Source organism: Dreissena polymorpha, chromosome 2, assembly GCF_020536995.1.
Source record: "Dreissena polymorpha isolate Duluth1 chromosome 2, UMN_Dpol_1.0, whole genome shotgun sequence".
Taxonomy (NCBI): domain Eukaryota; kingdom Metazoa; phylum Mollusca; class Bivalvia; order Myida; family Dreissenidae; genus Dreissena; species Dreissena polymorpha.
In genome coordinates this window covers 71,424,284-71,440,649 of record NC_068356.1, presented here as the reverse complement: position 1 = coordinate 71,440,649, position 16,366 = coordinate 71,424,284, and the positions used below count along the sequence as shown (strand labels likewise).

General features: G+C 36.4%; 1 protein-coding gene and 1 non-coding gene across 3 annotated transcripts in view; both read right to left on the bottom strand.

The window, feature by feature from the left end:
- The window catches only part of LOC127867559 (guanine nucleotide-binding protein subunit gamma-1-like), a 34,832-nt gene extending 28,010 nt beyond the window's left edge, over positions 1-6,822 (bottom strand). For both annotated transcript variants that reach the window (XR_008043555.1, XM_052408828.1), the window contains exon 1: positions 6,676-6,822. The gene's annotated coding sequence lies outside the window, so the exon portion shown is untranslated. The remainder of the gene's footprint in view (positions 1-6,675) is intronic.
- Positions 6,823-10,024: 3,202 nt separating this feature from the next.
- Trnaf-gaa (transfer RNA phenylalanine (anticodon GAA)) lies at positions 10,025-10,114 on the bottom strand. Its single transcript is given in 2 exon segments — positions 10,025-10,060; positions 10,078-10,114. It is a non-coding gene; the product is annotated as a tRNA-Phe (tRNA).
- Between the last annotated feature and the right edge of the window lie 6,252 nt (positions 10,115-16,366).

Below are 16,366 nucleotides of genomic sequence, written 5' to 3'. Positions count from 1 at the left end.
AGCTTACCAAAAGACATAAATAAAAAACAATATTTAATCACAAACATAATACCATACAGTATCAAACTCGACCTTAATCATTAATAACTTACATGTACTTGTTCACAGATTTCGGCTTGTTTTGAAGTTTGTGATTAAATGCTTTAAATTGATAAATTTAAACGACATGACTAAAAAGCTCCAGTATAAAACAAGAATGAAATTAAAGAAATAAAAAAGAAGTAAAAAAAAGTTAACCCCACCTGGGATCGAACCACTGACAATTGAATTATAAACCAATTCGGTCATTTCTGATGATACTGATAACAAAATTATTGAGTTGTGATAATAGCACCATCGGTGTTGCTATAAATATATTCTCCGTTAAATAAACTGCCGCAACACCCCTTAACCGATTATAAACCACTCACGCTTACTACAGATGAATAATTTCGGCGATTTTAAACCAAATTTTTGGTTACAGTGTTAACATTTATTAAACCAGTCAATCAAGCATGTCTGTCACGTGATGTTTATTTAAACCGCACACATTTAACTCCCTTTACAACTTCGCTTCGAAGTTCACTAGGCGCAAAATTTGAAACACGTGAAAGGTATTGTGGTTTCATACATAAATTAGAAGGTATATTGCATTTTTAACATAATTACCTTAACAATCGTGCAGTTTAATTTTAAGACTTGATAAATGTTATAAATAGATGTCATTTTCTATTTAAATTCTATTTTAAAATCCCTTTTAAAAATGTCCGAAATTACAATCCGCCGATGATCCAAGTAACTGTAATTTCGAACCTTTACATACTGTAATTTCGGACAACTTCAAAATATCCTAAAATGAAGATACATTAGACACAGCAAACTGATTTTTTCAGATGGTGCGAAAATAAAAAAATATCGACAAAAAATACGACGATAGCGTATAAAAAACAGGCGGTGGAAGCAGTAAAGGGGGGTGCTTTAAGCTTAAGACAGGCTTCTAAGCAATTTCAAGTCTCTAAATCAACCCTTAGTGATCGATTGAATGGCAAAATTGATATGGATGCTAAACCAGGTCGCCCTCCTGTTGTTCCTCTTGAAATTGAAGAGAAAATTATTGATCAAGTTAAAACTGCCGCAAGCTGTGGCTTTGGCATTACGCGACGAGAGCTTCTTGTAAAGACGGGACGACTTTGCCAAAAGATTGGAATGAAAACGCCTTTTAAAAAGGAATTCCCGGGAAAGGCTATTTTAAAGGTCTGAAAAAACCGGCATCCATCAGTTGTCATCCGCAAGCCTGAAACTCGGGACATCTTGTGCTAGAATGTTAAATCCAACAGTTGTTAATAATTATGTTAACAATCTGGGCAAAATTCTTGGGAGTCTAGGTTTGTTGGAAAAGCCGACCCAGATTTGGAATATGGACGAGACTGGCAAGCAGTTTGAACACAATCCCGTCCGCGTTGTTGCCCGTAAAGGTGTCAAGAATCTTCCCGACAGAACATCGAATCAGCGAACACATACAACCATCGTAGCGTCCGTTAATGCTGACGACAAAGCCATGACCCATTTGTTCATCGTCAAAGGAAAAACTAGTCGCTGCCTTCACTCCTGGAATACTTCTGAAGCTCCAGCTGGAAAATGGACTTTTCAGGAGAACGCATGGATGACCAATGCTATCTATCAAAGCTGGTTTGAGGAAATTTTCTTAAAAGAGTGTGGCCCTGAACGTTCTCAGCTACTGATATGCGACAGTCATAATTCTCGTGAGGCATTGAATCTCATCGAAACAGCAAAGGCTAACGACATACACATCTTAGCATTGCCACCTCACACAACTCATAAATTACAGCCCCTCAACAAGAGCGTATTCGGTCAACTGAGCTCTTATTTAAACGAAGCCTGCACGGAGTACCTCTCTTCACATCCGATCAATACCATCAGCAAATGGTCATTCCCGCGGTTGATCCCAAGAGCTTTGGAAAGGTCGATGACGTCACGCAACATCATAAGCGGCTTTGCTTCCTGTGGCATTTACCCATATTCTTGCTCTCCATTAAGAAATGAAGAAATGATGCCCTCTCGCGGTTTCGACAGACCACTTCTGGTTCCAAATGCAACTTCAACCTTTGTAGCAGCGATGGAAGCCACCAAGAATGCGAGGCAACACCGAATACGGAACTACCATCTCCGGCTTCACCGGAATGTAAAGGCACACTCAAACAATCAACAAATGTCACAGATAGTGCCATCATGCTAACTCCAAAAATCTACCCCAGTGACCCCAATGTCTTTGTTGAGCTTGTTCCTTCGTGGAACATTGACATAAATGATATTACGTCTTTTGGCGAAGCATCAGATATACCAGCATGCAACTGGAACGCAGACGTCGACGCTATATTTGCTCCGTCACAAAACATGACTGAAACGCGTCCGACTGCCCCCAAGAGAGCGTGTTTGACAAGGCACAGATAACTGACATCCCCGGATATAATTAACAACAAGAGCACCGCCTTGTGGGTGCAGACCGCTCATCTACTTTCTTTTTAAAGGTGAAGGGACTCTCATCATTTTCAATCACAAAGGAGGGGGGGGGGGGGTGTAACCATTTAAAAAAAAATGAAATTTAGTGTGAGGGTGTGGTGGTCATTTGTGAGATGATCTTAAAAAAAAAAATTAGGGGGGAGGGATTCGGGTGGGGGGAGGGGGGGGTGGGGGGATTCTTGGGTGCGATGGTTGGACGGTATTTCAAACATAAAATAAATATTTGTGTTTTTTATCGGTTTCAAAAACAAAAAAAAAATTGGGGGGTGGGGTGGGGGTATAGTGTGAGGGTGTGGTGGTCATTTGTGAGATGATCTTAAAAAAAAAAAAAAAAAATAGGGGGTGGGGGGGATTCGGGGGGGGGGGGGGGGGGGGGGAGGGCACGGGGGATGGTTTGGGTGGAGTCTAATGTGGTATGTAAGGTAAGAGTAGTTTTGTCAAAGTATCAATCAAATCTAATCATAAATAAAGAAGTTATGGCAATTTTAGCAAAATTTAATAATTTGACCTTGAGTCAAGGTCATTCAAAGGTCAAGGTAAAATTCAACTTGCCAGGTACAGTAACCTCATGATAGCATGAAAGTATTGAAGTTTGAAAGCAATAGCCTTGATAGTAAAGTAGTAAAGTGGATCGAAACACAAAATTTAACCATATATTCAAAGTTACTAAGTCAAAAAAGGGCCATAATTCCGTTTAAATGACAACCAGAGTTATGCAACTTGTCCTTTTACTGTACCCTTATGATAGTTTGCGAGTTTTCCAAGTATGAAAGCAATATCTATGATACTTTAGGGGTAAAGTGGACCAAAACACAAAACTTAACAAAATTTTCAATTTTCTAAGTATAAAGGGCCCATAATTCCGTCCAAATGCCAATCAGAGTTACATAACTTTGCCTGCACAGTCCCCTTATGATAGTTAATAAGTGTTGCAAGTATGAAAGCAATACATGTAGCTTTGATACTTATGGAATAAAATGGACCTTAACACAAAACTTAACCAAAATTTTCAATTTTCTAAGTATAAAAAGGGCACATAATTCTGTCAAAATGCACGCCAGAGTTATCTAACTTTGCCTGCCTAGTCCCCTCATGATAGTAAGTAAGTGTTCCAAGTTTGAATGCAATAGCATTGATACTTTCTGAGAAAAGTGGACCTAAATGCAAAACTTAACCAAAATTTTCAATTTTCTAAGTATAAAAAGGGCACATAATTCTGTCAAATTGCACGCCAGAGTTATCTAACTTTGCCTGCCCAGTTCTCTCATGATGGTAAGTAAGTGTACCAAGTTTGAATGCAATAGCATTGATACTTTCTGAGAAAAGTGGACCTAAACGCAAAACTTAACCGGACGACAACGCCGATGCCAAGGTGATGACAATAGCTCATAATTAAAAAAAAAAAATAGATGAGCTAAAATGAAAGAAAAGGAAGAACAAAAGGAAACACAAGGAAAACAGACGAATCGATAGGGAAACCAAAAAGGCCCTAACATTCCTAAAATAATGACGTTGTATTTCCCCAAACACTCATACTTTGTCAATCATATTTTACATGATTTCTTAAAATAAGTCAACGTTTTATTTTACAGATTACATTATCAAAGCTTTATGATGGTACAGAGTGTTTACATTAGTCGGTGTATAACTTGGTATAACTATTATTTTATTTTCAGGATACAAAGATAAACAAAAGTAATGTAGGCTACTATGCGACATCATTTTGCTTGATTTCAGGATGCAACGATCGGCTGTTCTGAATGTACACAACTGTGAGATTAATGGTCAGCTGAGTAATAGATGGCAAAAACGTTTTGAGATGGAAACCGATTTGTAACATTTGTACTATCATGAAACTGTATATGAACATCACTTGTTATACGATGTTTATGTTTACCTTGTTGATGTTATTTACAATGACGCAGACTATATCAAATTTAACATGCTTTGTGAATGGGTGGAGCGATTTGAAATATGACGAGGATAAAAGTATCGTATGGTTAGCGTTGAGATTTTGTTCGAAATGTGTTGATGATTATTTGTTGACTATTGTTGATGAAATCAGATGTTATTCTTTGTAGATCCAGTTGTAGCCAGGGTGAATTAGTTAATTTGTTTACAGTTATGTTTGCTTATATTATGTATAACAATTAACTCCAATTTATTGGCTTAATTGAACCAATGTTCATCTATGTTAACCAGTCGTATCAAACTTTGCAAATTCTTGTTTGGTCGCTGAGATGTATTTAAATGAAAATGATAATTGTTAAGAACATTTGATTTCCGTAAAATAACTTGTAATGAACAATTGTATGCTTCAGCACATTTAATCACAGATTTATTTAAAGTCTTTTAGTGTCCGAATTTCCCCTCCACGGACCGAAATACCCCGCCTTTTAGCCTCAATGGTTTTGTCTAAATTTTAATTGGTTTATTTTTAGTACCACTGAAAAGTTTAATAAAATACGCGAATTTGGTGTTCCTTCAATCAAGTACAACGTGACATTGCAAATTAAAGGCCGGGATCCACTTGATACGCCTCATTGACTTCCTGAATTACAACAACTGTCCGAAATATGCATCCTTTACCCTAGCAAGTAGGTTTGGGCCGCTGATGGAAAACTCATCAACGGAAAGTGCTGAGTATTTTTACAATTCGTTATGGGAACAAAAATGTCGATAGATATTAGACAATGAATTAAAAGTCACACAAAATTATTGACAATGTGAATATATAATGCCTGCCCTTAATTATTGATTAATAGGAATATGCATTCATGATTGAGCATAGCTAAAGAAGCTTCAGCGTACAGTTTATTTAGTATTGACATACCTGTACGCTGAAGCCAACCCCATATCGAAAGTCAACCAGAGCCGTAACATATTTATGTATATATATATATATTCACGCTATAAATCAAAGAAAGCTAATTTTCTTGGATACATTTCTACGTATATTGGTGAATGAATATAAATTACTGTGTCAGGGAATATTTTAAAGTTCAAATGTTTCAAATGCATCTCACAATAGATGAAAATAACTCTCATCAGTCTGAAATTTACAATTTTGATGCCATCGTCGCTTTGTCACATGACGAGTTTTCATTTGGATACTTTCGGATCGACCTTGACATTTTTGCTGAAATTGTAAACATTACTTTCGTTTTCTGAAATATAATAATCTAAAATACTGGGAAATGTCTTTCTGAATTTGAAAACACTTGAGCACATGGTATGTTACTAAAAATAGAAATAACATCATATGACAGTGAAATCTCGGGAGATTCGCATTTCAAGAAAGCCTGTCACATCGCTGCTTTTCTCGATATGTAAGAGCAGAGAAGATAAATTTTAAATGTTTAATATAGTATTTTGTGAAAGAATATATCATTTCAATGTGAAAAATGACAATCTTTCCATCAAGTGGTTGATTCAGGTCAATAACTGCATTTAAAAGCTGTTTTGGACCGGTCTTTGTTAATTGTCATTTTTTCGGGAATTTCTGGTTGACTTTCCTAATGGGGTTGGTCCATAACTATAAAGTCACGCCTGTCAAAAATCATAAAAAGTGACATTTAAAGTGTTGGTAGCCAGAACTAGATTGAGCATAAAACAAAACAAAAAGGCTCATTTCATCCAGACATATAGGTACGTTTTGATCAAATTGCCAAAGCTAATTGACAAACAGTTTTGAGGCAAATCACTATTTTGTTACAAAAAGCTTGTTTTGAAAACTAATTTACATGAAATCTTATTCGTTGACTTGATAAGATTTCAGACTGGAAAAAAATAGACGCTTCATTATCATTAAATCAGGGTACGCATTGCATTTGGGACGAACATGGAGTCGGTATGGTTGACATTCACGCGCTTTCCACTTGTTTAAATACTCAACAATAAAAGACAATCTCAAAAATTCGTCATAAAAATCAAAACTTTATATTTAAATCTTCAGAAATAGTTCGCTTCAGCAGAAAACACACAACCGGCAGAGACAAGTCACAAGATGACGTTTTTCATCTGTCAAACTATCATGCGAATTGAATAACGTCTATTTAAATCAAATCAAATGATTATCGATGAAATTATTGTAACACTATTATTTAAATTCCGCCCTAACATTCGTTCCAGTTATTTAACTCGCTTACAATTTACCTTTATCTATTTCGGACATTTAGTATCGGTGCTACACCCTATTTTTCTTTTGTTTTCTTCCAATATGGCCGCTGACTTGATGTAAATGTAGCCTCGTTTCCGGCTTACAGGGTTAAATACTATTTCTGCTATCGCTGTATTTTGAGAAACAGACTATACATTAATGCAGACAACCAGTTACGTCTCTGATTAATGCAAGCACAAGTAGGGGCCTAAATTGAGAATCTGTTTATGTATACAAATAATCAGGAGAGTCAAGTTATCGACATAAAGGCATACAGTATAGAATTACGATTTGTATGAAATCAATGTGCTAAAAATAACTATAACGATATACTTATAAAATAACAATTAATAATAGCCTTAACGCATCACTTTCACGTATCCGCTTTCTCTACACTTGTCACCACAATAATACTTTCTCTTTTTAACATTAGTTGTCTTCGTATTTCAATATCAATAATAACTGTTATTTTTCCATACTGTCTGCTTTAGTCACCCCACTCTTCCAGATTGTCCACCTTTTTAACTTCACTCACAACTTTCACTATCCCATATTGTTTACCTTTGTTCCCCCACGTATCACTATCAATCGTTCTAAGTTTCTACATTTGGTACTCCCCTCTTCCAAAACGTCCCCTTTTTTAGTTCAAACACCACTTTCAGTCTTATTTATTGTCTATATAGCTCTGTCTCTCCGCCGCTCATCACCGTCCCTCTTGGGCACTCTCCCTCCACATTATCTTAGTTTGTCACCCCACTGATATCTTAAAGTCTTCCATAATGCTTACATTTGTCAATTCAGTTAATACTTTTACTCTTCCAAATCGTCTTTAAACTTTGCTCATTTAAAATAAATAGCAATACAAAGTGGCTTACCGGTTAAAAATATCCGCTACTCCTTCACGAAAACACCAACCTCCGCGCAGAGATTTGAATGGAACCAGCATAGCTCCATAACCAACCACGTGATGATAGCTTAGCCAATAATTTTACCGTTGCTATTTCTTTGCTGTTTTCTTAAATTAAGGTAATTTATTGTTTATAATGAACTTGAACTTTTGCACTATTTTCAAAATATGAAAGAAAATGATCATTTTTGTCATAATATAAGTCTTAAACCAAACAATAAAATCCTACCAAATCTGACAGGATTTTCTTGTGTTGGCAGAGATTGTCTGCGAGAGCATAGAACGACAAAAACGACGCCATCTTGAAAGTAGGTTCCCACAAACCTCACATAAGGTAAGCTCCCAAATACGCATGCCCCTGACACAAACGCCCGTAAGGGAATACGCTTAGGGGAGGAAGAACTTTAGAACAAGGGGTTTTCTAATCACGGTCGTAATCTCCATTTAATCAGATGAAATAAGTGTCGTATTACAATAAATATAAACATTTTACTATTATGTACGTGTTACAAGAACCTTATGATATTTGCCTTTTTTCTCAGAAGCGTTTTTTGCTTTGGTGCAGACGGTATATCGACGAAAAGGAACAACTAAAAGAAAGTGACATACTACACAAAACTATGCTCACTTTTGACTTACGATCACTCTTTATTTCACATTATCGCCTCACATGGTTTGTATTGAAAAGAAACTGCGTTATTGAATAAGTCCCAACTTGAAAAAAATTAAAGGGGAGGGAGAGTACGCTGTTACAACCCTCTCTGCGGTCGTGTTGGTCTGTCATTCATCCAGCCTTTTGAGATGCCGTAAAATAACCACCGCCGTAGGTGCACAGCAAGTGTTGTCATTGACCGTCCGTACGGAAATATTTTGTGGATAGAGCATGATGCAAGTCAAATGCTGTCGCAATCCATTTGCAAACAAGATAAGTATTGATGCAAAGCATCAAAGGGCTCGGGATTTCAGTGTAAAAGGCACTCAATGAAGTTACATGGAACGATTTGTTTTCTACTGTAAATATTAATATATTGGCCGATTATTTTAAACAAAATAGAAAAAGATACTGGTATAACCATTATCTATGATTTTGTGTTATAACCCTAAAATTACCATTATTTATGATGTTGTGTTATAACCCCCAAATAGCCATTATCTATGATTTTGTGTTGTAACTCCCAAATATTTCATAGTTCATTTTATTTACATTGGTTTCTTTTTTTACTGGTATCTGTGTGCAGTTTTCATTAATGGAACAGAACTGTGTAGGTTTTAAAAAATCTGATTCATCTTGTTAGCGTAAATTCATATTTTTCTCAACTTCAAGGGGAGATGATTCTGAACTTATTCTTACGTTGCTCATTTACGATAGGGGTTGAGTACTCATTGATATGAAAAAACTGTAAAAGTTTGAAAAAAAAAGAATGACAACTGTATAAAGAAGCTGCATTTCACAATACTTTGAAATTCAGTAAAATATCATAATAGATTTGTTGCTCCGATATTGATCATTTTCAATAGGGTTCGAGTAATACTGATATAAAAACACTTAACAAGTATGGAAAGATTCAGACGAAAGTTGTGAAATCTTTTAAACAAGTGGAAATTGTTTATTTTGTCAAATTTAATAGAAAAAAATATGGACTTATTGTCCCGATGTTTTTCATTTTAAATGAGGTAAAAATGCTCATTGATATGAAGACAATGTAAGTTTGGAAAGAATCTGATGAAAAATGTTGACATAATCACCTAACCAAACAGTTTTTCACTTTTATTTTTAAATTCAAAGAGACATAATTCTGGACTTATGGTCCGATATTGCTCATATAGTGTTTGGGCTTGGTCCTCATTGATAAAAAACCTGTGAAAGTTTGGGAACAATCGGATGAAAATTTAGGACTTCAAACAAGGATTTCAAAATTTCTCAAATTCTTAGGAAGATAACTATGGACGTGATGGTCGGATAATGCTAAAAGGCCCATACCACCTGGATAGTAATACATGTCGCGCTCTATATGTGGTTCTTAAAAAAAACTCCGAGGAGTGTTTGACTCTAGGGAAACCGGTTGCTGGTACACAGCTCCTCCTTGATAAGCGGCTGCTTCTTTTATCGCAACTCATTGTTACAATCAATAATACGTGTCGCTCTTCGCGCTCTATATGTGGTAGGGATAGGCCTATGCTAGACAACCATAAAAATACATGGATAATAGATGTGTTGTTTGCATTTATTTGTTAATATAAAAACACGTGTATTTTTTATAAGATATTTAAGTGATGTAAGAAATTTTAATTAACGTTGTCATCACATTGCATCCATTAATTTTAATAAAAATGTCCAATTGTAGTAAAATGGATTTTAAAATGTCTACATATAATAAACCTTTATAAATTTATTAAACTGACTGAAAAAAATGTCGGCCGCCGAACTATTTCGTTCGTGCCGGAACCCGGGATTGAACCGGGGGCCTTTAGATGACTGTTGCGTAAACAACTTCAGTCTAACGCTCTCCCAACTGAGCTATTCTGGCTGACATTCACATATGTACTGCTATTTGGTGAAGTTGTGTATAGCGATCGTTATTATATGTCTATTAATAAACTAATACATTGTACGTTTTCGTACCACTACGCCTTCCAATAAACTTGCTTGCGCGATAGGTCGTTAAATATCGTACTTCATTGATTCTCCACTAAATAAGCAAATAAGAAAAACCACAAAATAATTATATTTTAATTATGTTTTGTTTAAATAAAACATCATTTGTTTTTATACAAAACCAGAAAGTTTTGCGTATTTGCCCAGTCTCTGTGATCTTTCCCCTGTGATCAGTTGTGGATCAGTTATTAATTAAAACAATTAGCTTTGCATTATTGGCAATAAATGTTGTAATAAATGTAATAGGAACAAATGCAGTACTAATTTACACTAATTTACACAAAAAATCACCACTATGCAAGATATTCTTAAAACAAAAATATATACATTGATCCGTAAAATAAACTTTTCCTCCCATAAGCGAAAAAACATGCATTACAAACTAGTCGCCGCCCTCCAGGGCGACGCCAATAACGGAGTTAAGACTCTTTTTGGCTTTAAAAAGCACACGTTTGTGACTTGGAACTTCTTTGAAAAATAATATGAACTCTGTAATTAACAATTCAGCGTTTCTTAATTATGCATGGCATCATCATCATCATCTTCAGTAATTGCATCACTCTTACTAGAGTATTCTCGCAAGCAATGAAGTTAAAACTGTGCCTATGCAGTAGACAGGTCGGACTTTAAAAAGAGGATGGGCGTCTCTCTATGTACTAGGTTAAATCAGCAGGAATCTTGTCTAGAAGGTGTGTGATGCCAGCGACTCCCATAAGGAGTCGGGTGTCGACAGGTCTATCGTACTCTGTGTGAGGTTGTTCCATAGGATGATGGTGGCAGGAAAGAAGCTGCTCTGGTAACAGGTACTACTACACTGGATCTGTCTGAAGCTCTGGTTGTGACCAGGGGTGGTAGTTTTAGAAGGATGAAGAAATGGTCCAGGGGATATCCACAAGGTTGTTCTGTATTTTGTACAGCATGGTACGTGTTGATACGTTGCGCCGGTGTTATAAGGTGTTCCAGTTCAGGTCCTGGAGCATGGTAGACACGCTGCTTGTAGTGGAGTACCGGTAGTCGTTCTTTACGAAGTTAGCTGCTCTGCATTGGACCATCTCCAACTGTTTGGATTGGTTGACTTGGTGTGGGGACCAGACTGATGATGCATTTTCTATGATGGATGTGATTATGATGCATGAATAGATGATGAAATCACTTTATACTCTTTTATCAGGCCTTGTGTCTGTGAATATGTTATAACTTACAAGTTATTTTGTTATGATTCTACCATACATCAAGGGATTTTCAAATGTCCTGATGTCATTGTGATCAGGATCATATGTTCAGACAGGTAGACACATGCAGGGCGTTAAGAAAACAAATTTCGTTGCAAATTAAAACTGTGGAGAGTATATGGTAAGCTGAATAGGGCATAACAACTGTCCTAACATACCATATTTTAATAACAACACCTTATAGTAGCATCCTTTGTTACTTAAACAAATCCTTCTGCATTACTTGGATGGTTTTATGTGGAGCTTTGTTTTCGGACTGCATTTATATGGTTCAATAAGATTTAATGTATGAATGAATGATTCTTTAAATAGTTTTGAGCAAAGTTTGTAAGCATTTGGCGGAGAATATCAATACCACTATTTTGCTTCTTAGAATCCTGATGCTATTTTACCGCATACAAATTTTGTGAATAATTGGACCAAGAGTGCTTATTTAAGCTCATTGAAACTGGTCTACCCCTAAATGTTTTGTAATAACCGTTTCAATGCTGTGGCCCCAGATTCATTGATGATTGCATATGCAGCTTTTTAGCTTATGTCATGGTCCTGTGTCCGTCGTGCGTGCGTGCGTGCGTCCACTTTTTCTTTAAACATGATCTTCTCCTAAACTACGGGTCCAATTCTGATGAAATTTCTCAGGAATGTTCCTGGGGTGATCCTCTTCCAAATTTGTTCAAATTATGCTCCTGGGGTCAAATTTGACCCTGCCTTGGGGGTCAAAAATTGAAAATTTGCGTATATAAGGCCTTTTTTGTGAAAACTTTAAAAATTTTCTCGTCCATAACCATTGGGCCTAGGGCTACCAAATTTGGTATGTAGTGACATCTTATAGACCTCTACCAAGTTTCTTCAAATTATGCCCCTGGGTTCAAATTTGACCCTGCCCCGGGGGGTCAAAAAATTGAACATTTGCTTATATAAGGCCTATTTTTGTGAAAACTTAAAAAATCTTCTTGTCCATAACCATATGGCCTAGGGCTACCCAATTTGGTATGTAGTGACATCTTATAGTCCTCTACCAAGTTTCTTCAAATTATGCCCCTGGGGTCAAATTTGACCCTGCCCCGGGGGGTCAAACAATTGAAAATTTGCTTATATAAGGCATATTTTGTGAAAACTTTAGAAATCTCTTGTCCATAACCATAGGGCCTAGGGCTACCAAATTTGGTATGTAGTGATATCTTATATTCCTCTACCAAGTTTCTTCAAATTATGCCACTGGGGTAAAATTTGACCCTGCCCCGGGGGTCAAAAAGTTGAAAATTTGCTTATATAAGGCCTTTTTTGTGAAAACTTTAAAAATCTTCTTGTCAATAACCATGAGGCATAGGGCTACAAAATTTGGTATGTTGTGACATCTTATAGTCCGCTACCAAGTTTTTTCAAATAATGCCCCTGGGGTCAAATTTAACCTTGCCCCAGGGCGTCAAAAAATAAAAAATTTGCTTATATAAGGCCTATTGTATGAAAACTTTAAAAATCTTCTTGTCCATAACCGATGGGCCTAGGGCTACCAAATTTGGTATGTAGTGACATCTTATAGTCCTCTACCAAGTTTCTTCAAATTATGCCCCTGGGGTCAAATTTGACCCTGCCCCGGGGGGTCAAAAAATTTAAAATTTGCTTATATAAGGCCTATTTTGTGAAAACTTTAAAAATCTTGTCGTCCATAATCATTTGGCCTAGGGCTACCAAATTTAGTATGTAGTGACATCTTATAGTCCTCAACCAAATTTCTTCAAATTATGCCCCTGGGGTCAAATTTGACCCTGCCCCGGGGGGTAAAAAAATTTGCTTATATAAGGCCTGTTTTGTGCAAACTTTAAAAATCTTCTTGTCCCTAACCGTATGGCATAGGGCTACCAAATTTGGTATGTAATGACATCTAATAGTGTTCTACCAAGTTTGTTCAAATTAGCCCCTGAGATCAAATTTGACCGTTCTCCAGGGGTTACAAAATTGAACATATGCTTATATAGGGCCCATTTTGTGCAAACTTTAAAAATCTTCTTGTCCATAACTATTGGGCCTATTTCTACCAAATTCGGTTTGTGGTGACATCTAATAGGTCTCTACTTAGTTTGTTCAAATTATGCCCCTGGGGACAAATTTGACCCTGCCCCGGGGGTCACAAAAATGAACATGTGTTTAAAATCTTCTTGTTCATAATTATAGAGCCTAGGGCTACTAAATTCAGTATGAAGTGATATCTAATAGTCCTCTACCAAATTTGTTCATGACTCGCAGATGACCACTTATTGATTTTCAGGTCGCTAGGTCAAAGGTCAAGGTGACCCGAAATAGTAAAATGGTTTCCGGATGAGAACTCAAGAATGCTTATGCCTAGGATCATGAAACTTCATAGGTACATTGATCATGACTCGCAGATGACCCCTATTGATTTTCAGGTCACTAGGTCAAAGGTAAAGGTCACAGGACCTGAAATAGTAAAATGGTTTCCAGATGATAACTCAAGAATGCTTATGCCAAGGATCATGAAACTTCATAGGTACATTGATCATGACTCGCAGATGACCCCTATTGATTTTTAGGTCACTAGGTCAAAGATTAAGGTCACGGTGACCCGAAATAGTAAAATGGTTTCTGGATGATAACTCAAGAATGCTTATGCCTAGGATCATGAAACTTCATAGGTACATAGATCATGACTCGCAGATGACCCCTATTGACGTTCAGGTCACTAGGTCAAAGGTCAGGGTCACGGTGACTTGACACAGTAAAATGGTTTCCGGATGATAACTCAAGGAAGCTAATACGCCTAGAATCATGAAACTTCATAGGTATATTGATCATGACTCGAAGATGACCCCTATTGATTTTTAGGTCACTAGGTCAAAGGTCAAGGTCACAGTGCCAAATAACGTAATAACACAATGGCTGCCACTACAACTGACAGCCCATATGGGGGCATGCATGTTTTACAAACAGCCCTTGTTATATTTTGATATGATTCTTTACAAAGAAAGATGCTACTATTGTATTTGTTATAAATGTGTGAAAGGCTCTTAAGAAGGAACCATAGATTATTAACCCTTTACAAAACACTAACAGGACTTTTCAGGTTTCTAGCTGACGACTTTATAAATAATTGTGATAAAAGGAGAAATTGCTCAAGATGAGCAATTTCTCCTTTTATCACAATTATTTCTTCCCTACCTGATCATTTCCTTCAGATTCTATTACAATTTTTTTGTCATCTGCAACCTCTTTCAAATTGGGAATGTCCAAAATGTGTCGTTTGGTAAAGGGTTAAGGCATTTTGATTCATATGGGTCTTGTATGCTCACCCTTCTAACTTTAAGCGCCCAGTGGGACGAGGGATAGAAAGATAAAGTCACATGCTTGAGTACATTTCAACCCATGCGAATTGCACATTTTTTTCGCATAAAAAACAGTGGAGCGATACAGGGCCACCATGGCCCTCTTGTTTTATTTTATCGTCATGTCTCGTACTCGTATTTTGTGTTGCACGGTTTGGTCCGAGATTTTTTCTTCCAAGGTCAAGCTCTTTTGGCCAGACAGTTATATGTGTATGTGAGAGTATGAAACGACAACTCTGCAAGGAATTTGGATTTTCCAAAGTATTGAGCAATCATATATAAGTCTATTGGTTCCCTGTCATTAATAAAGCCCCACAAGCTGCAATGTTTCTGATAAATTCAGCTACGTTTTTCGTTGTTTTTAATTGTTATCAACATAGCCCCTGGGAGGGAGAGGGCAGTTTTCTTTCTAAGGCTATTTTCAAAACTTATAATCTTCAAGCGGGAAACAAACAATCGGATTTAAAAATAATGTCTTAATGGGGTCCCATTGGTAACCCTCTACCAAACTTATGAAAGTTGTTTTGATTAAAAAACAAGAGATGTGTTTGTCAGAAACACAATGCCCCCTACTGTGCTGCTTTGATTCATTCATTTTTGTTTTTGATTATATCCCTTCTTGCTATCTTCAATATTGCAAAAGTTATGGCATATGTTAAAGTTTTCGGACGAACAGACAGACAGACAGTTCAAATAATATATGCCACCCTACCGGGGGCATAAAAATATTGCTGCCAGTTTTCTCATTATGACTTAATGATTGAAAATTTCAGAGATTGACAGGATTTAAAGTAATTGAACAGAAATGCTCTTTAGGTGATCCTTTACCAAACTCTGCAACAAAATAATCATAAATTCGCCCCATTTGTGCAAAAAGGTACCATGTGTCTTTTAATGTCAATGGCAGATGGTACCTTTTTGCACCAATGGGGTGAAATGGTGAATCATGATGGCCCAAAACACTGACCTTAGTACGAATACAGATAAAAACGACTTTCATGTCAGATCTTGCTTAAAATTTTACTTCCATTTTAAATCAGCTAGATGTTGTCAATCTGTACAAGATTGGATTAAAAATCTGGTCCAATCTTGAAAAGGGGCATTTTTGCAGGAAAGCTACCAATAGCTTAGTTCCTAACCACAGGGACAGAACAATTTTCCTTATACGACATTGTAGAGATCAGTCTTTTCTGAGACAGCTGAACACAATTTAACATTATTCCATAAAATGTTCCTTTGGTTGACCTATTCTTTTGGTAATAATTTGTGCACTTAAATAAGCTTAAACTTAAATGGCCGAATGTTTATCTTTTCTACATGTTACTTAATATTCTTTTGAAAAAGCCAAATTTCTTAATTGTTTGCACCAATACAGTTCAATATGTGAGGGGCCGCAGACATTCATGGCATTTTGTTTTTAATAAAAGGTTTATTATATTAAATTAATATAATTGATATTGTCGTCTGCCAACACTACATGTATAGCGGCCGATGGCAAACGTTGTATTTAAAGATAAACAAATAAAAAGGGGCCAAACAATAAAAAAAATA